This window comes from Columba livia, chromosome 23 (assembly GCF_036013475.1).
Source record: "Columba livia isolate bColLiv1 breed racing homer chromosome 23, bColLiv1.pat.W.v2, whole genome shotgun sequence".
Lineage (NCBI taxonomy): Eukaryota > Metazoa > Chordata > Aves > Columbiformes > Columbidae > Columba > Columba livia.
The window spans coordinates 3,803,859-3,825,455 of NC_088624.1; the positions used below are offsets into that span (position 1 = coordinate 3,803,859).

At 44.5% G+C, this 21,597-nt stretch overlaps 1 protein-coding gene across 4 annotated transcripts in view; it reads right to left on the bottom strand.

The window, feature by feature from the left end:
• The window catches only part of LOC102089830 (acid-sensing ion channel 2), a 399,255-nt gene that overhangs the window by 344,563 nt on the left and 33,095 nt on the right, over positions 1–21,597 (bottom strand). The window lies entirely within an intron of this gene.

The window sequence follows — 21,597 nt, forward strand, 5'->3', positions numbered from 1 at the left end:
GAAGGGAGCATGGACTGACATCCCAAATGGAATGGTTGCCTCTGGTCGTGTGGGCCAAAACACAGCAAGACTCGTCGTTCTGTACTAAAGAGTCTTTTTAACAGGACTTCAGCCAAAAAGAGCCCTAAAGACTGGCCATGAAACAAGCTCAAGGCTGAGCTAAACTCTCTGAGGCACCAATCCAAAATTATTCAGCCACAATGAAAAATATAAAATAAAAATATTTAAAATAAATTATTAGGTGAAATGCAAGTGGAATTGTGCCCTCCCCTTCTGAGGCATTAATGGGTATTGAAATCTGTTGATTAACAATGCTGTATAACAGCTTGATATTATTATATTACCAATCCCCTAAACCACCTTGTTCCTTTTCAAAAGAAATAGTGACTCAGTTCTCTGTGGAGTTACAATAACACAAATTTGGTCTAAGTGGAAAATCAGGCCCACTTTCTTTCAAACACAGCGTCATGCATGAACCTTGGTATCACCTTTGCCAAAGTCTGAGCACATGAAATGAGACCATGTTATCTTCACCCGTTATGGTTACAAGTGATGTTCAACTGGGGCTACATGCAACTCCTGTCCATAACAGCCTAGAATTATGTGGTTATTTAAGCTGTTAAATGTTCAAACATTTTTGCCAGGGGTCAGGCTGCCTGCTTCAGATTCCTACCGGGTGGAGACTGTTGCTAAGGCAACAGCCAACATCAGCTCCCTCTGCATCCTCCATGTCCCCCCATCAGCATACTCGGAGGCTTATTTCCTTCTGAATGAGCTGTTTTCATACCTAGATATATGGATGCCCAATGTGAGTGCTCTGTTTGCTGCTAAACTGTTGTGACAGGATACCAGAGTCAAGACAGGGCTTGGATTTTAGTCTGGGGAAATTCAGTCACCAAGTTTAGAAGGACCAGACTTGGGTGATATTTTTTCCCTAAACCAACAGTAGAAGAACAGAACCAGACGAGCTGCTGATGAACAATGATGTGTGACCATAGACTTGGGCTCGGCCATTGCTCTGCAACTGTGTGAGGCGCTTCAGTTAAATCCCACCCTGAGTCATCTGCAAAATACGTATTGACATCTCAGCTGGCCACGCTGACTCTTTTTATAGCCAAAGGATAGATTAGTCACCCTCTGTTTCAGACATCTGAGGATGGGTTGTCTCTGTTGAGGAAGAGAAAAGTCTCAGTGCCCTGGCTCAGCTGTTGACATCCACTCTCTGGACACCTACAGCGTGTTGAGATGAATCTCACCCCTTAGACACTCTGGACTGATATTCTTTGTCCAAAAGTAAATGTCCTCAGTGTTGACATCGCCATCTGAACAAGTTGTCTGGACTCACTTGACAGTTAATGCAGAAAAACAGGCGTCCACAGGACATGTTTCATCACATTTCGACGGAGATGTGTAAAAATAGGTTAGACAAAACAGGCAAGAAATGCCTGGTTGTAGTAAAGGAGATAAAGACAGGAGAATGAGAGGAGCCCAAACCAGCTCCTATTGGTGTTCTTCTCTTGTCACCCATTATAGTTTGGAGGGGAAATTTAGCAAGTTGAAGGAAGGATTGTAGAAAGTGGGTTTGATTTCCACAAAAACCTAGTTCACTGGGTGACCAGTTTTTGGAGGTGATATGGAGAATAGTAAAAGCCTCTACCAACTTGCTTTTAATTCCTTTTATTTTGGTATCCATCTGCAGGAGGTGCTGGTTGGGGACACAGAATAAACAGCCGAAGTCCACTGGGGTTGGTTGAGTCCATTTTTTCAGTGACCTTCGTGCCAGAATGTGTTTCCTTGGGCAGTGAGAGAAGATCAAATTGTTTTTCACGAAGAAGAGATTCTTCCAAAGTCTTTAAAACTTGAGAGGGAGGCAATCGAAGGGTCTGTTGCCAGCAAAGGCTGCTGGAAATGGAAATGAAAATGTCAGCGAGGTTTATGTAGTGGCACTTGGCCAGAACTGGACTGAATTAACTCAGCCAGGATAACGCTAAACACGCTGTACTAATGGGCTCTCAGAGTATATTTCAGACAGATGAAAGCAATTGTTTCTTGACCTTACGCACCACAACTCACCTATGGCATTTACAATAGCCTGATAACACGCATTTTGGAAGAAGATTATTGCTACCTTGGCAAAATTATTTCGCTCTCTCCAGAGCTCTTTATAAACTCCACAACACTGTGGGCTTCTCTTGATAAACCCTGGATGAAGCTTGTCTGTGCTGGAGACATCACGCCCCACGTGGGCCATTGAAACACCGTCACAACACAGAACATCTTTGAAGCACACGTGAATCCACGGCCTCTATCTAATTATCTCCTCTTGTGGTGGTTGTTCCTGTGGCATTATCTATTAGAGTATGCACATGCCCTACTTTGAATATTCAGATTTACCTTGTGCCAGGTGGACTTTGGGTATTCTGCAAGGATAAAGCCTGCTGAAATCCTTCCGAGTACAGATGAGCCACCAAAGGAGTTTGTAGACGTTTGTTTTGCTAGGATAGCTTTTCTTGCTTGTACTTTCAGATGGTTTAAATCCTGGGAGCAGAGAACCAACAGAGTCCCAACCTAATCTATGCCTAAGCAAGGATGGCAACCCCATGTAACACCTTTCAGGGCTACGTGTCCCAGAAAGCTGCAGAGGAACATAGCGCTTATCTCTGTTTCACAGATGGAGCAACTGAGGCATCAGATTGAGCCACTCGGCTTGGCACACGGCAGATTTAGGAACAGAAGCTGCCTCAGTGGCTGCTCGGCCCGTCTCACTTCATCCAGCAGCAGATGACAAATTCTTACAAAGCAATTACTGGGCTGAAGGGAAGCACAGAGAAAAACAACTTTCTGCATGGATCTGGCAGGATGACCTGGACGTGTGTTGGCTCATTCTCTGGGTGTGATGCACTGCCCCATCACAGAGAAAAAAAATGTTTGGAGTGGTCCAAAACCAAGCTAAGCACCAGGCCTAAGTCTACTACCGGGTTTATTTGAGTCCTTATGCCCAGGATTGTTTCTTGACGTTGGAATTCAGTAGTTTAGATATTGGAAGTGCCAAAGAAAGGTGCAAGAGAGCTCTTGTGTGTAATCCGGTAAATCCTGTTGGTTTGCCCTTTTCACCAGTGCTGGGCAGATGATGAAGAACAAGGAATTTACAGCCCAGATTTGTTTTGCATCCTCCTACCCAGGAGGAGTTCATTATCCTGCTGGATTGACTTTTTCAGCCTCCTTTTCCTGGCTTCTCTCTCCAGGGTGATGTCTCACCGTGCTGCTCATCGCAGCTGGGGGCTCTGCAGTTAATTAACGGAGTGTTTGTTTGTTTGCTTGTGAGAGGACAGGGAAGGTGAGAGGCTGGAGTTCATGGGCTCTGCCCTCAGCTCTGGCTGCGTCTGCCCTGCAGCTCCCACGCTGAGGGCAGCTCAAGGCTAAAGCACCTATTAAGTTCCACTTAATCCCTCTAATAATGCTCAGAAAAAATAATAAGTAGCTTCACCCATGCACCACGTTGGGGAGGATTTAACCCTGTCCTTCACGCTCCACAGCCATTTATCCACTTTTAGCCTCCCACGTCCATCTTGCGGATGCTACATAAAAGGCAGCGCCACCTCTGCTCGTGTTGTTTGGCCAGACCAGCCCTCCCAATTAGGAAATGATGATGCTGGAGCAATCACTCTGCCATGCTCACGGCTCAGGCTGAGCCCAGCCACACTATAAGCCACCCAGTGAACGAGCCCTTCTACCAACCACTGCCAGTGACAGAACATCTTTCCCTTTCCAGAAGAAGGAAAATAACTCTGGGACTTGGAATGGGGGAGAAAAAAAGACACAAGTCAGAACAAAATTAACAGAGAGCTGGAACTTGCACACGGGCACCTGCTTCTCCCCACAGCTCCAGACATATTGCATGTGCAACCTTTGAATTTCCATCGTGGTGTGATGTTACATACAAGGATGCATTGAGCAGATGCAAATGGACACTGAAACAAGAGGACAACAGCCAAACCCAAACTCCAGTGTCTATGCAGAGACAGACAAAACCCCATGAAGCCAACTATTTATGCTTTATATTAATATTGGGTTGGTTTGGTACATGGAATTGTTCTTAACCCTTCAAGATCATCTCTATAAAGGCCAGACCATCTGATAAAATGTTGTCCTTTGTGTTACTCCAGCAGAGGCTGAATCTGCCTTTGTAAGTCGACAGTGGATTTATGCAAGACCCATTGAGCAAAAGATGCTTTTTCTCCTATTGGAAAAAAGATTGGGGGAAAGATACTTTATACAGGACATTTTGGAAATTTGATACCTTCGAACATCAACCCAACTTTCACTTAGGTATTATTGATATAGAAACATTTAATCGGCTGCCATGTTAATAGTATCTCGAGCTTCTTTCATGGGAAGAAATATAAGTTTTATATATGTGTGTAGAATGTTTTTCCCACATACATTTGAATTTCCGTGAAACAGCCCATACACCGCCCTGTGTTTTTCCTGGCGCACACAAGACGACATGAACCCACAAGAGAAGCTGCACCAGCTCGAGCCCCCCCAGCGCGTCCACCCTGCCCTGCACACAACTGCAACGTGGAAGCTTTGACCTTCCTGCGTTCTGGCAAACCCGGCCCTGGCACCGGGATCACTTGGAAAAGAACAGCCCTCATTTTGTCAAAGCGCTGTCTTTCCCTGCAGAGAGCGGTGATCATATTTTTCATTTGAATTTCCCCTAAACAGGAGTTATTGCCCATACGTTTGATTTGTGAGGCAATTAGGCAGGTTGGGATTCTCTCCTCATACTTCTCCCATTTTCAGGCTCGACTGCTGACTCTGGTACACGCGGCTTATCTGTTCTTGCAGATAATGTCATTTATACTGCTAAAAAAATGATTTCTGAGCATGTGGATTCAATGACCCATAAGCTCTGATTGTATTTTCACATATGCATTTTTTTTAAGGCCAGAAGGAAATATTATCATCACCATCTAACCTGACCTCCAGTATAACACGGAACATAGAAATTCACCCCATAATTTCTGTACTGTGCCTTATAATTTCTGCTTCAGCTGGAGACGTGAAGAAACACCAATCCTTCCCTTCATCTTTTGCAGTAAGAATATAACATGTCACTAAAAAAGGTAATTCAACCACCTTGATATTGAAAGAATTTGACTGACATGTGTAAGTATATTTATATCAGATATATTACCTCAAACTTTCTTTGACATATATGGTGCTTTTCTGTGACTGAGAAAGATTCAGTGTAATATTTTTTCCTTCCCTCCAGCAAATTTATTACATTGAAATGACTAAGTTAGAGATGGTCAGAAAACAGCTGCATTCATTTTGCAGGCGTGATGGCTCATTCTGCTGCTGCAACTGCAAAAAGTCTGTGTTCATGAAATCAAGTTCAACATTATTCATTCCTCCAGCTTGAACTTTCCCATCCACACGAAATGAGAAATTTTATGTAACAAGGCTTTTTCTTCTGGTGTGACATTTTGATTTGTAATTGCCAACATCTGAACGTGTTTATTCTCACCTTCAAGAAAGGAACAGGAGCAAGTTTACATCGACAAGAGACATTTCCCTCTCTGACCAGGACCCCGTGATCCCGACCGATGTGCTTAGCAGGGTTGGTGTTTCCAGCAAAAGAGGCTGTTGAGCATTTTACTTTAAGGTAAAGAGGTGTAATTATTCGCAGGTCTGAAGATGGCAATATGCGCATACACGCAGGATGTAAGTTTGGTAGGATTACTTTATTTTCTGACACAATATTTTAATTACGCTGTAGCTATTAATACTTGAGTTAAAATAGGATTTATAATGCATTTAAAAGGTCTTTTCCTGCCTTTTCACATTTGCCTAGACTTCTCAGGTGCGTGGAAACAAAAAAGGCAAAAATCTAGACAACTTAGTATGTGTGTACGATTAATGAAGCCAGCACAGTCCCACGGGCAGCGTTGCAGGGTCCGGATCCATTGCATCTGAGGTGCAGAGTAACATAAAGATAGAAAAAAAGATTGGGAGAAGCCAGTAAAAAAACCCTGCCATACAAGGCATTTTATCGCTCTTACATGGATTCCCATTCATCTCTGCCTGAAAAACTCTCGACTCTATACCAGAGGTGAACAAGAGAGCTTTTAAAATTAACAGCAGCTTAAAGACTGGAAGTCAATGAAAGAATTTAAGACATGCCAAGGCGGAAAAGACCACAGTCACAATACTGCACCCAGCTAGCAGGAGGCTGCTAAGGCACCTCATGTCATCGGTGTCCTTCTCTTACCGATAAATCACATGGGATTCCTTGTCTCGGGTACTTTTCCATCTCTACCTACTCTGAGCTCCTAAACATTTCAGAGTCACAGAATCCCAGGATGTCAGGGGTTGGAAGGGACCTGGAAAGCTCATCCAGTGCAATCCCCCCATGGAGCAGGAACACCCAGATGAGGTTACACAGGAAGGTGTCCAGGCGGGTTGGAATGTCTGCACAGAAGGAGACTCCACAACCCCCTGGGCAGCCTGGGCCAGGCTCTGCCACCCTCACCAGGAACAAGTTGCTTCTCATCTTTCAGTGGAACCTCCTGTGTTCCAGTTTGCACCCATTGCCCCTTGTCCTGTCACTGGTTGTCACCAGAAGAGCCTGGCTCCATCCTCCTGACACTCCCCCTTTCCATATTGATCCCCATGAATGAGTCCCCCCTCAGTCTCCTCTTGTCCAGCTCCAGAGCCCCAGCTCCCTCAGCCTTTCCTCACACGGGAGATGCTCCACTCCCTTCAGCATCTTGGTGGCTGCGCTGGACTCTCTCCAGCAGTTCCCTGTCCTGCTGGAACTGAGGGGCCACAGCTGGACACAAGATTCCAGGTGTGGTCTCCCCAGGGCAGAGCAGAGGGGCAGGAGAACCTCTCTGACCTACTGACCACCCCCTTCTAACCCACCCCAGGTACCATTGGCTTCCTGGCCACAAGGGCCCAGTGCTGGCTCATGGTCACCCTGCTGTCCCCAGGGCCCCCAGGTCCCTTTCCCCTATGCTGCCATCATCCATCCATCTTGGTTGGTTGGTCAAACACAACTTCCCCTTGGTGAAGCCATGTTGACTGCCCTTAATGACCCTCTTCTCCCTGATATGCCTTGAGATGGCACCAAGGACAAGTCATTCCATCAGTTTCCCAGGGATGGAGTTGAGGCTGACCGGTCTATAGTTACCCGGGTCCTCCTTCCTGCCCTTTTGAAGACTGCAGTGACATTTGCTTCCCTCCAGTCCTCAGGCACCTCTCCCATTTCCCAAGACTTGGCAAAGATGATGGAGAGCGGTCCAGCAATGACCTCAGCCAGCTCCCTCAGCACCCACAGGTGCATCCCATCCGGACCCGTGGCTTTATGGATGTCCAGATTGCCTAACTGCCTAACTGCAGTTCTCAAACTGCTGCTTACAAAAAGTTCTTCAGGTTTGACACTCTGTTTCGGTGCCTGCCGAGAAGCTGTGGTGGGAGATCGCTTAATTTAAGACTCTGCGTGTCACATCAAGCGTGACACAGGGTGTCCTTGGGTGTGACAGGTGGCAGCTTCCCCCAATACAGCTGGGTCTTTTTCCAATTAGTGTCATCAACACTTGCGGTGGTGGTTGGTAATAAGTGTTACGAGTGATAAAGATCTGTCCTGCAGGTTCTCTGCTTCTAAGTCCACTTAACTCACTGTCCCTCAGTCTCCCCATCCGCAACGGGCCAATCTATTTTTCTATTTCCACAGTGTCCAAAACAATTCCATTCTGACTCTGTCTTTCCATCCATGGGCTGGTCAAGCACCATCCGTTGTTACCTTTCGGCTGAGAGGAACGAGCTTGATCTTCATGTGCCTTTGCAAAATGATGAGTTTTGTTTCTCAGCCTCCCTGGTCTAGCCAAGCACGATTTGCTGCAATCAACCAGCCTATAAAGGTGGCCAGCGGAACTGCTGAAAAAATGGCTTCAAAATGATGTTTGAATTCATTTTATTTGAGTTATCTTGAATTAGGGTTTGGGATTTTGGTTTGGCTTGTTTTTTTTCAGAAGTTTTTTACTATATTCTCTTTACATCTGTCTTTCCTATGTAGCTGCTCATCTCGGTTTTTAGGAGAGACCTTCACCCTGTTAGAGAAAGAAAACCCAAACCACTTTGGCACAAATTAAATGGTTATTCATTCTGTTTGCCAGTTGGCTGAGAAGCAGGAATGTATCATAGTACATGTTAATGTCTCCTGCCCAGGAGATAGAAGGGCAGGAATGCAGGCTGAAAATGCACAAATGAATTCCCAGAGGTCCAGTTTAAAAGTACGCTCCACTCCACTTAAGTCTAAAGTTATCCTAAATAATTCCTTCTGGCAGTTTAATTGTGGATATTTCGGTGTAATGCTTCCTCTATGACATTCGCAATGACCTAGTTTACTGTTTTTACAAATAATAATTTGTCTTAATTTGCTCTTTGAAGTAGCAAGCAAAAAAAAATAAATGAGTGAATTCCAAACCTGGTAACCTTGCTAGATATTTTAGGTCAATAAATTATCTTCATGCATCGCTTAGTATCTCAGCTTTCCACTCCAGTGGATGAGGGCTCTTTAATGCTTGTTAAAATAGCAGAGATAAGTGATTGCGGTCTGAAGATGGAAAACATTGAATAATGCAAAGATCTGTGGATTTTGTGATTTTACTTGACTGGGGGAGAAAATCCTTTGATTCTTTCAGAGCCAGAGATAAGAAAAGCTTTCCTTTTAGTTAGGCCTATCCAGACTTCTGTGCCAAGAATGGTTCTGAAAAGTAAAAATCATCTTAAATGAGGCCCATCATTCTGCATCTCAGTGCCCTGCAACCGTGGCCATGGGCTCCCGTTCTTGGCACAAAAGAGTTGCACTGTTTTTCCTTCCTGATAAACAGGGTTGTATTCAACATTTCTAATATTTGATTCCCCTGTCAACATATGAGAAAATAATAATTACACCCTGCTTTGCAGGACTGGGAATTATAATCAACACCAAAGCAGGATCTGTACATAATTAGAAACTTGTTTTAGTTGCTTTTTTAGAATTATCACACAAGAAATTGCCGGTGTCAGCCAGCGTGATTTTAACCGGTAAATCTCTAAGTGACACATCATTATTATAATTGCCATTGCAGTAGCTGTTGAAATCTCCACCATCTGCGTGAAAACAATGAAGACCAAAGACTGTTGAAAAAGTTTCACAAATCAGGCAGAGGCGCCGTCCTGTTGTCTGGAAAGTGTTTGGTTTTCAACCAGGAGGCAAAAGTTTTGTCTGCACCTTGTTGCCATGAGGTTTAGGGCTCTTCGTGCCACCCCAGGGTGCAAAGGAAAGTGCATTAGCCCTATTTGAAGCTGGGTAGCCAAAGCATGAAGAGGTACTGAAGACAGATTTCTCAGGAAGTGATTCGGGAGCCTTGGTCTAGAAGTTGAGTTGAAGAGCTCCAAAGAACTTGTATTTCACATGGACTTGAGCTAGTGAAGGTTTAGCATCCAATCTCATAAGACTTTTTGAACAATAACTTGACCGTACTACCAGTTTTCAACTTGCCTGTGTTTCACAGGGACAGGTGGTCTCCATCGTCTTCCTTCAGAAGTGACTCCTAGAAGAGGTAGTTGTGGGCAACACACTACAACAGAGGAAACATTTCAGGTTGCAGGAGCTAACAGCAAGGTGGACCGAAGTCTTGGTGTGCTTGGGTGTTGTTTGCACTTCCATGAGACAGCTGGTGAGCTGAAATAAATACAGCAGAGGGCAAATGGAAGTCGTGCTTGACCAACCTCATTGTCTCCTTCTCTGCAGACATTCCAACCCGCCTGGACACCTTCCTGTGTAACATCATCTGGGTGTTCCTGCTCCATGGGGGGATTGCACTGGATGAGCTTTCCAGGTCCCTTCCAACCCCTGACATTCTGGAATTCTGTGATTCTGTGATCCTCCCATTCCACCATGCCCCACCAACCTTGCTGCACTCAACTGCACTTTCCTCCCAGTAAATCCAACAGGTTTTTTTTTTCCCTTTAATCCACAGATGTTTCAGGAATCTTTTCTGATGATCAAAACTCTCCAATTGTAATTTTTATTCATTAAAAGAGATACTTAACCTTCAGACGCCTGCATTGTCTTGCCAAAGTTCTGGTCAGAAAAATCCCTCCCGCAACTTAGGCGCTGATGGATTGGAAGCCGTAAATCTTACTGTTATTAGACCCACAGTTCTCCACGCTCATCGCAACAAGTGCTCTCCAGCCACAAATCCACGTCTCCTTTTCTAAAAGAGCCCATTTTGAATGCTTCAGTGACATCTGGATTATTCTTTAGTTATTTGGGTGCTTCTTAAAAAAGACGTTAGAGGCAGCCTCAGAGAGAAAACAAGTCTGTGGTGAAGCTTTCAAAGGAATTCCGACATTAACACAAACGTGGTTCTTGAAGCCACAAGGGAAGCACGTGAGGAATTTCCTTCTTTACAATATCTACCTTGTCCTCTGAACACCGATTGAACAGGAGATCAGACACGAGAGATTCATTGCTTATTTTCAAATGAAGATGCGAACAAACAATTAAGTAAATTTTGACCAGATGTGGAGTGATATTTACATGTAGAGATGAAACAATGAGATTGTCTTCAGATCAGGGTAGAATTACACTCCTGAAGAGATTTTGAAACCCCAAAGCATTCTGTGGAAAAAACCCTTTAAAGCAACAACCCTTGTATTTTGTAGACAGTACCAGAATGATAACCAGTTGCTACATTAAGCAGATACGGCAACTTATTATTTAAAGCAGCAGTATCAAAACACAGTTATTAATAATTCAGTTTATTAACTGAGAAATGCATTGATCAGTTCTGAATTCTGGCTTGTTGCACTTGGACAACTTAGCTGATAAAAATAGGGCATTTTTTTGTTGCACTATCAACACGTTGCTTTTCTACATGGCAACTAAGAACCTCTGCCAATTCCTGCATTTGTTTAGGTCTTGGTCAAGTAATTGTGGGATCTCAGGTCTGGTGGACAATTGTCTGTATTGCAGATACAAGTGTGATGATCTCTAACATCTTCAGCTCACTGGAGACACCAAGAGCAAAGTGCTGTGCCCCAGCAGGTCAGGGTTGGTGCATGGCAATAAGGTCAGGAGAAGGACACCAAGCAGGGAACCAACCTCACCTCTGCCACAAGGACACAGTTACGGGGAAGAAAACCACCCACCCAGAAAATTTCAAGTGTAATTTAATTGGAAACATTAATATCTCTAAGCTCAAAGTTCCTTCAAACAAACAGACGCACAACCCCGAAATAGCCGTTGCAAGTCTTTTCCTCCTACTCAGCAGGAAAAGGCACCAGGGATAATTTAATGGCTTGAGTCATTAGTTACATATTGATGGCAGGGGATGGTGCCAAATCCTGAAGCTTGGCAAGGAGACCACGATCCCATTATAGCTTCTGTTACACTTGCAAGACCAGAGTGTAAAAGCTCCTTACTATAGCATTAAAAAAGGTTTCTTTTTCCCCCCGTGAAAGCTCTTGTTGACCAAAATAACACATTCAGCTAGTGTATTTATTCTTTTTCTTTGGAGAGGGGAGAGAAATGTCTATGCAATCTCCTGGTGCAAGTCCCATAGCAAACCCAGTGATGCTGTCGCACTGAGCAATGGGCAACTCAATCCCTGACCTTCTGCACCAAGCCTGGTTGGCAGGTCTTTTCCCATTCCCAAGGCTTTGGGCCACAGGGTGAAGAGACAGTCAGGGCATGGCCCTACAGCAGCAGCCGTGTCCCCAGAACACAAGACTGTTGAATAAATATTGGTTTCTCTTACATGTTTTCTGATGCTTGAACTTTCAGGTCAATCTTGAGTCTCTATTTCAAGCTTCCCCTTGCAAGCAAGTGACTGGAAAACTCACTATTGGGAAAGAAAAAAATAAAAGGCACAACGTTTCTCATTGACTCACAAAAGCATTCAGAAAATCACCAGTTATCACAAGGCAATAAAACCATGAGAGCCAGCAAGGGGCAGATTGCTGTTGGATATTGCCTGGAATGCATCACTGGGGACTTTTCAATGACCGTGATTTTTCCTCTGCATCAAAAACAAGCTCCTCACCTAAGCGATAGCAAATTGATACCGAGGACTCAATTAAGCCTTTATTCATTGATAAACACAGATTACCAAGCAGGTGGCAACTGAGGAAGAAAATTCTCTGTTGATAGCATATGTGGAACTGCCGGTGACCCCAGCCATATCGAGAAGAAAGCAGATTTTCTCTCCAGATGGCAAGATTTACTTATTGTAATTACAGATACATCCCCAAACACCTGATCACGCTCCACATACACACTGAGACATCACTTCACAGGCTGGTGATTTGAAGTAAAATCATGTCGTTATTTAGCAGTTGTGAAAAATTCCAATTCCAGCTCTCTTTCCTGCCCGCGGTCTCTCCAAACAGGTCTCCTTGGCCGCAGGGCACAGAATCTCTGGAATCAAAACTTTCAGAAAGAGTGAAATAAGCCTCAAAATTAATCCTGGGATTAATTAGGCGGGAGGCAGAAGTGTAGAATTCCAAACTGCCTTACTTCCTCATTAATGACTGCTCACTTCAGAGACTCGAGATCCTGAAACAGTAAAGATAGGGCCAAGTATTTACCAGTGCCGGTCAATAAATCCCCATTGACTTTGCAAAGTCAATTTATGCCCCTTCTGCCCAGCCTGACATATTCAGACATCAGTGATGAGACTCGCGATGACTTCCACGGCACTTGAGGTCAGGCCGATAAAAATGATCCATACTTATTAATTCTTAGAGTGTTTGACTGGTCATTGGGAGATTTTCCCCCTCTTCCCTGATCAACGTCCACTGAGGTAAATTCTATTGATTCTCAGCACTGAGCTGTTTAAAGGAACATGTTTCATTTTAATTTATCCCACTGTTTGACGGATGAGCACATACGAAGCCTTATTTCCTTTGCTCAATTCACAGGAAAACCCCAAGGTTTGCTGAAATAAAGAGTTATCATCCCAGGCTGCACGGTTTCTGATAGAGATGCGCCCAGAAGAAGGAAATGCCTCCCCTTTTAGAAAGGATGCTTGAGATGTCAAAGCAGATGTCAACTTTGAAATCTTATAAACCTGTCAACCCAAACATTTTTGAGGACACGGTGCCTCAGGCTGTGCTTTCGAACTGTGTGAAATGTAAGTCTTGCATAAATTAGTGGCTGTGAGTCTCAACAGAGGTGCTTTTTTCGTTGATCAGGACAATGATGATTTCATTACCTCTCTAAAGGTGCTCTCTGGTGCATTTTATAGAGGTGGAGACAAACAGAATTCGTCAACCACAGTTCCAAATCGTTCTGACAGCTCTGAAGATCATAGGCACAAAAAGCCAATACCCAAAGTGTATCCGAATGAGATAAAAATCAAGGATTTTTGTTATAACCCAACGCACGCACACACCCCTCTGCATGTCTAATGCCAGTCATTACTTTGTGGTGACTTGAGATCCAGCAGCAGTTTTTATTGACGGAACATATGCCAGAAAATCATTTCGCAAACGTCAATGGGCTTGAAAGAGAAAATGAAAAATTCATCTAGGGAAAGAGACAAATGAGCTTCACTCATTTCTTCTCCCAAACTTAACAAGTGTTTAAAGAATGTTATTCACCATTGCCGGTGTTAAATCTGTGCCATGTGCTGTAGTGCAAACGTACCTTCCTTGTAAAGCTGCTTCACAATTATGGGACCTGTCTGGGAGCTCAATGAAATATTTGGTATGAAAGTGGGCAAGTTCAGAACTCAAAGTTACTTTAGTGCGTGAAGCTGTTATGGTGAAAACAAAGTGGGGGTGCAGGAACTGCTGAAATGGAATATTAGCAACATGCCTTGAAAATCAAAATGTTTAATTTCAGATTTAAAAAGAACTTTTCTGTGAAGCATTTTGGAAATGAAATATGATTTCAAACCCAGATCACATTGCTCTTGGTGTGGAGAGCAAAAGCTTCACAGCAATCTAAGCAGAAAGTTTCATTGTGGATGAAGAGAAATCTAATTCCACGAAGAATGCTGATTTTCACGTTTTCTTGTCTGCTCTGAATGGGAAAAGTATGTGATCTCTCTAGTAAAAACTGTTTCTACATCCAGCAAATATACTGAGCACAAACCATTTATGTTCTTTAATCAGCCCTGTAGTCCAATGGATTTTACCTTTACAGCGCAGTTCTGCTTTACATAGCTGGTCCTGGCCTCCCAGACCACAGGTACCCTGACTATAATGAGTTTTTCAAAATATGGCTCTTCTGCTTCACTAAGGCAGAAAACTGAATTATTAGGGTCAAGTACAGTGCAGTTCATTATCCATCCCTGCCGCACCGTGGCCTTCATGACAGCAAAAATGGATTGGCTTTGTGAGAAATTTTAAGTGGTAATGGTGTTGCTGATTTTAGAGCTGATGACATTTTCCACTTGAGGCTGGAAGGGTTGTCTGGCCTGATTGGAAAGCAGCACCGATAGCCGTGGCGCACAAACAGCAGAAGAATGAGATCATCTGATTCTAGAAGAAATACGATTTTTCTACACTGTCACCAGCTATGTTTGTCCACAGGTGAGTTATTTACTATCTCTGAGCTTTAGCTGGAGCATTTCTAGGAAGCTGGGAGTTATCTAACCTTAACAAATGCTGCTGGTCCAATTCTTTATCTCTGGTCCTCCCATATATCTGTTCTCCAGAAGGCTGAAAACACAGTAGTATGCACATCTGTGCTTTTTTTGAAGTGTCTCTCTTTATTTTTCAGATAGCCCCTTTGTTCCTGTGCTCTGACCGAGGTTTCCTGAGACTGCAGCATACATTTGCAGACCCATAAAGGAGCTATATTCGCATTTAGCAACTCTATGGTGTCTTCGAAGTGTTGATGAGCTAGTGGATATGAAAGGTTTTGAGGCACTTGGGATAGGGCTTTGTGATTTTTGAGCTCCATGGGGCTAATGAAGGTGCAAAGACTTATAAAAGCACAAGGACAAGGTGGTAACCTCATCTCTTAAACACAGGGGAAACACCAAGATGTATTGGGGCCTGGAGATCTTCAGATCATTACTCTGGCCATGGAGAGCCAAATATTTCTACCGTTCCTACTAAAAGCAGAGCTTTTGCCATCAGGAAAAATATATTTTTGTATAATTAAGGTTTTCTTAGGAAGCTTTTCAGTTTGGATAGTGGGGGGAAAGGACTACGGCCAACTGTAGCACATAGCTTCAAGTTTACCAAAACTGGAGTGTTCTTTTACCCTTTTTTATGTCATAAAAGGCAAAACCAACCCCAAACTCAAACAACATAACTCCAAAGCATTTTCATGACTCTCATACTCAGGTTGAGCTTTGGGATTTTTAATCTTGGAATCACAGGATTGCTAAAACTTGTTCCAATCCCGCTTGCCCAAGCTGCCATGAGTGAGTTGTACAGCACTAAAGCAATTGCCTGTAAATACCATCTGGATTTACCTCACTCAGCAGCCAAATTTTAAGACCCATCCTCATCTAGTAATGAAGCTTCCCAGGTGTTTTTGGAGGTCAGGTCCCCTCCGTGCAGCTGGGCTTGGTGGAAAACACTGAGCTTCCCCCTCTGTAATTACTGCCTCTCAGCCTGGCTGAGTGAATGCATTGATTCCTGTTCCTGGATGCGCTATGCATCAAATCCTTCTGATAATTACAGTTTAAAATGCTTAGAGCTGGAGATGAAAGGACAGCGTGCTCTCTCACAAAGGGACAGTCAGCCTGGGAAAGGCTGTAGTCATGCTCATTGAGATCCAGGGCTGGCTGGCAGTGCGGAAAAGCACGGAGATGGGCTTCAGAAAAGAAAAGAAAAGATAAATAACAGGCTTGGAACATAATAAAACTCACAAACTCGGTATGACCAGGGCACCAGCTTCCCAAATGCAACATCTGAGGGCACAGGGAATTCCCCCAGAGAACTTTCTATGACATTCCATCTGGTACATAACCAAACTGCAGCACCCATTGACATGGGATTGGATGGGTCTCATCCTCTTGCCCAGGTGAGCTTGCAGCTCAGCTCACTCACTACGGTTGCAATGGATTAAACTGATGCCAAAATACGCAGATGGTCTGGAGATGAAGCATCATCTGACCCAACCTGGGCTGCGTGCTGGAGTCTCATGTGCAGATGGGCTCCATTTCACCAGTGTTTGGGGGTTATTTGCTTTTGGGAAGGGAACTGGGCAATGGAAAACATCTAAAACTCAAAGAAAAATGCAGAAACCTGAGTGCAGCTGTAAAAGCATTAATAAGAGAAAACCAGCTTCCCTTCCCAGCTCAGCTGTGGGACAGGGATTTTGCATCACCCTCAGTGTTTAACTTCTTGGCAGCTGCTTGGACTGAATTAAGAAAACCAAACACCTTTCCCCACATGATTACAGGACCCTTTCCTGGGGTTTCTATGGAAACCAGCTGCTTCTTAAAATATCTGCTCCTTCCTCTGATGGAAGAGACTCAAACAGCTGACTTCCCCATGACCAGTTCTTCCATTTGGATGGGCTGTTTGCTCATTGACCCACCAGATCAAGGGCTCTCCCACACTCCAGCTTGGCAGTTGCTTTGCTACCGGTTAAAGCAGCAGCTGAACTCAAAAAGCCACCACAGGACACAAGCCTGGACCATGAAGAGCCCCAAGAGCTCCTTCTGCAGTTCTCCAGGGCTTTGTGAGGCCATGGGCTGAAGACCCAGCCCTGCACCCCCACAGCAGCTCAGCTTCGTTCACCGTACAGTCCGGTCACTGGGCAAAGTTAGAAGGACTTTGGGCTTTGGCCCAAGTGCATTTTTGCACCTTTTTTGCATGAAAACCCACCAGCAAACACCCTGATGGTGCACCGGCATTGGATGCATGCCTCACTCTCCCAGGTCATACACAGCCTCTGACCCCACCAAATTCGGCATTGGGAAGGAAACCCCCCAAGCCCACCAGCTTCCCGATGCTCCTGCCTGTGTTTGCCATAACAACCGTTTCCAGGCAGTCCTGCATCCTGGAAGCACAAGCCCCAGTGCTTTAAATCAGTCTAAACAGTTTCACAGACAAAACATCTTGTCAGCATCTACACAATCTCTCCTGATTGAAGCAGTGATGGATGTGACACTTCCAAAACACAGTGCTTATGCTTTTCCTCTGCTTGCTAAAACTCTCTTGAAGAGGCCAGGGAAGCAGCTCAGGGAAGCGCGGGCAGGGGACCCTTGTTTTGCTGACATCCAAAGCATGTTCAGAAGACATCCTGTGATTAGTAGCTTGCATTAAAGCACAAATTGTTACTTACCTTCCCATCTTCTCACGCAGCCCTCACAGTTTCTCTAAATAGCACCATAGATTTAGAGAGGCTTGGGGGGAATGGGTTTTGCAGATGTTTGCATTGTATTTTGCCAAATATTTGCTCCGTCTGGCTCTCCAAATTTCTAGGACAGAGCAAAAAGGACCCGAGGACAAGAAGATCTCTAGGGATGAACGTCAGGTCTTACACCATTTAAAGGCGAGGACATGCAGAGCCAGAAATGTTGCAATGAGGATTTTGCTGAGAGACCTGATCTCAGTGAGCTGCTTGCAGGGAGCGAAGGGGTGAGCAGATTTAAGGGGGTATTGAGGCCCAGCAGAGGATTTGGGATGATTTCAGGGCTCTGTGGGCAAGCAGCATGTTAGCCCTGCCCCTCTCTTGGGCTAATAGCTCAATATGCTCGTGCATTTGTGTGTACCTATATGTCTGCATTCATCTGGGTACGTACTGAGCTCTCTGCCCCGCCAGAAGCCCTGCTCTAACCCAGCTAGCTAGTTATCCACAAAATAATGAGATTTTGCTTTAAAGCAATTTCAGTGAGAGAACAGGAGCACCTTTCATTTACTGGCTGGCTTTTCAGCCTTTGCAGTCACCCTTTGCAACCTTTCCTCTGCAACTCAGAGCCGTGCTTTGTCATGATGTTGGTGCACAAGTTCTCATTGCATTGGAAGAACTGAAGCTTTAAGGAAAACATTAAGTTTTACAAGATCCATAATAAAATCACTACAGCTGGCAACCATGTAATCTGAAGTGTACATTTCCAGCCCTTTTCCTTGGCAAAGACAGCTGTCAGGCTGATAACTCGCTGCCAAAGCTAAAGTTTGTCCAGATTATTTAACAAATACACACGAGTACTTCAGGAGAGAATCCACAAACAAGTCACTAATCCAAAAAAGCTGAATTCAAGAGGATGACTGCGAGTTTGGTATTCCTGGCACGCTTAGGGCATAGATATATGAGTAATTCTGGCAGTAGGATAAAACACATCTTATACTTTCAATCAAGTGATAGAAAGCATGTCAGGTCTGCAAGAAAAGCAACATGATTGAGGGTTTTTTTCCATTTTAATAGCATAGGACTTTCACCTAATGTTTTACCCTGGTTCTTTCAGTACAGGGCAGCTTTCCTGCCGACCCCTTGTGCCACAGGAACGTTGCGGATACTCAAATGGGGGAGAAAAAGGCTATTTGCATAATAGGACGAGACGCTGTTGTAAATAACTTCTGATGAGCCGAATCACAGGGGAGCCCAGGGAGTGAGGCTGAAGCGTAGTACCTGTTGCATGGCTCGTTATATATCGCTTTAATATGTCATTAATATGCACCTCCCCAAGGCATCCCTGTATTTTCTCATGAAAGATTAAAGAGAACACAATTTCTAGTTTTCACACATTTTTTCTTCATTGCTCTCTGACATTTTGCTGCAGGGGAAAGAGACGACTGCCTCTTCTCTCTCCAGACATCCCAGGGATAGGGTTTATTTCCCAGCAAACCCGTGTTTTTGGCTATTAACCCGTTAAAAACTGCTTTGTGGACTATATGAAATAACACCTGATAGACCCCAAAGCAATGGGGTGCCATCAGCTCCAGGTACGAGTGTCCTTGCAGCCGAGGGCTCTTTGTGCAGAGTTGGCTCTGGCTGTGAACACGGGGGTTTCACCTGACCCTTTGACAGGGGTTTATTTGCTAAATCCCATCAAATACCTTCCCTCCAAAATGGGACAAAACCGGAGGGGAAGGCCCATGCCCAGCACTCCCAGCACCTCCATCTCCTCCTCCTGCCAACAGTAAAATGAACTCAAAAAGAGTGACAAGGACTCACTGACAGGAAACAAAATGCAGTGCAATTTTGACAACATGTATTTTTTTTCCCATTAGAAAGGTGTCAAGTCATCAAAAACAAGCTTCTTTACATCATAGAGTCTGCATCTGGTGCACAAGCCAGAATTTCTTTTACATCAAAGCAAACAAGAAGCATATCCTTCTATTCCTTTTAAATCAAAACGACTTTTTATTTAGCCAGAGTGAATCATTCCAGCAAAGATGTAACGACAGCACCTGAAATCCCAATCTAGCCAACTCCTGCCCTCTCATGTCCTTATTCCAAGACTGGTTATCCCTACAGCACCATGCTCAGGACCAGGATCGGTCTATTCTGCTGCAGTTCTTGAAAGGCACAAACTCCCCACACAAAGAGGTTCTTGCACATGATTCCTCTTTCTGTACCAAGCTCTGAGTGGGAAGATGCTTCTGCTTCAGCTGCAAGGGCCCTGCTGTGTTCAGCGTGCAGCCCAAGGGGCAGAGCCCTTATCTTCAGCAAGCTCCATCCCCTAAGAATCCAGACAGAAAATCAATAGGAGTGCAGAGATTTGCCGGCTCTGAAGTGCTAAGGCGACAGGAGCCCCTCAAGCACGATTAGATGCGCTGATTATCCGCTGATTTTTAGCAGAGGGATTCCCTTAGCATCCGCCTCTGGCTCCTCCATCTGTCCTTTGCTGTCACCTTCCGTGGGTCAGCACCAGGTTCCCTGTTTCCACACAACCCTCAGTTCTGGGACCTTGTGCAAGGGTTTCCTTGTGTTTTTAGCACAGAGGAGGGGCAGGTGCTGCTGAAAAGGTCCCATTTTGTTTTCCTTCTGTGTCAAAATTCAATAGTAAAGGCAAACTGAACTAGTCCATTTTAAACTGTTCAGGATTCTTGCTCCTTGCTATTTGGGATGCTCTTCCACGTTTCACCCTGCTCTGCTTTAAGCTGCTTCCAGGTTGGGTATTTCCTTGACTCAAGATGACAAAGCTGCCTTGTGGGCTGCAAGTTACGGCCCCAATAAAGCAAAGTCTCCCCTTGCACGACAGAATGGCTTTTTCTAGTGACCAAAGCAATGACAGTAACTGACAGCAGCGTGGAGCTCTGCAGCTGGTTGATTCAAGCAGCCTTCTGTTTCCTAAATAGAAGTTATTAGCATATGTGCATGTTAATTTGCATATGTAAACACCGTCCCTACATGGGCTCTGCAATCAGTTGGATGCAGCTACTGTGCAAAGTGGACAGATTTTTGGTTTCTACAAGTCAATTAAGATGCTTGGAACAATATGATCTACCCTTAGAAATATTGTGGTGGGGTTTTCAGGAGCTTACGGTGCTTCCAGCCTGGCAAAGCTCCAACGTCTTCCAGATGAGCTGCAAAGGAGGAAAAACATCTACTGGCTTAGAGTTGCTCATTGCCTTTCTAGCCTTTATCTCACATTGGGAGAGACAACCTTCAGGAAGGAGGAACAGTAAATGCTTTGAATGGGAAAAGAGGGAGTTATTAAAATTATGTATCTTAACATGATCCAATTGCCTTTAAGCTTCATAAATTCCCTCTCTGGACGTGCTGGGAACACTGGAAAGAGTGTGGTATCAAGTGATTAGAAAGGACAATCACTTAAGCTTTCCAGCCTGGCTCTCCTGTTGGCTGTGTCACCGACTCGAGGTACAACCGCGCAGCTTTTCTGAACTCCCCTTGTCCCCGTTCTCCCTCTGCAGCACAAGGTTGGTGGCAGTTAATCAATCCCCATCTTTTTCTTGCCTCCTCTACTTAGGCTGAAAGATGTCGGGCAAGATGCTGCCGTGGTCCTTATTTAGTACAGCTGTGTTCTGCCCTTCAGCAGGGCGTCCAAATATTTTAATGCAAATACCAGGGAATCTATAATTAGATCTGCAATCATTCCTAATAGTGGCTCAGAAAGGCTGTCTTGTGTTTCCATCACTTTTGTTGCAGTGCTTAGCATTAGACTAAAAGCAGTGGCTATGGCAGATAGCAAAGCATTTCCCTGCCAGTCAGAGGTGAGAAAGAAGAGGAAAACACTGAATTCTGCTTTTATTTTCAGTCCACCTACTCTTAAATATCAGTAGGAGCGAGTACAACCTGAGTACAGTACTACGCTTTTGTCTTCATGATGTTTACAGCTGTAAACCAGCCAAGTATAACATGCAATTTCCCTAAAGAGCTTAAACACTTGCAAGCCTAGTCACATCCACACGAACCTCAGCTCTCTTCAGAATCAGGCAATTGCACTGGAACGTTTCTACCGAACCCCAAAACCATTGTCCAGGACCCAATTCTGGAAGAGCAGGAGACTCATTGCAGGGGGAACAGCAAGTGCGTGCCCTGGGGCCAGCCTGCCTCTGTTTTTCAGGCTAAAGGAAATGTTCATGTATTTCTTTGCTTGTTTGTTTTGCAGGAGTGCTACGTGGCTCACAGTACTTACAAGATTAGACAGCAGAGGTCCTTAC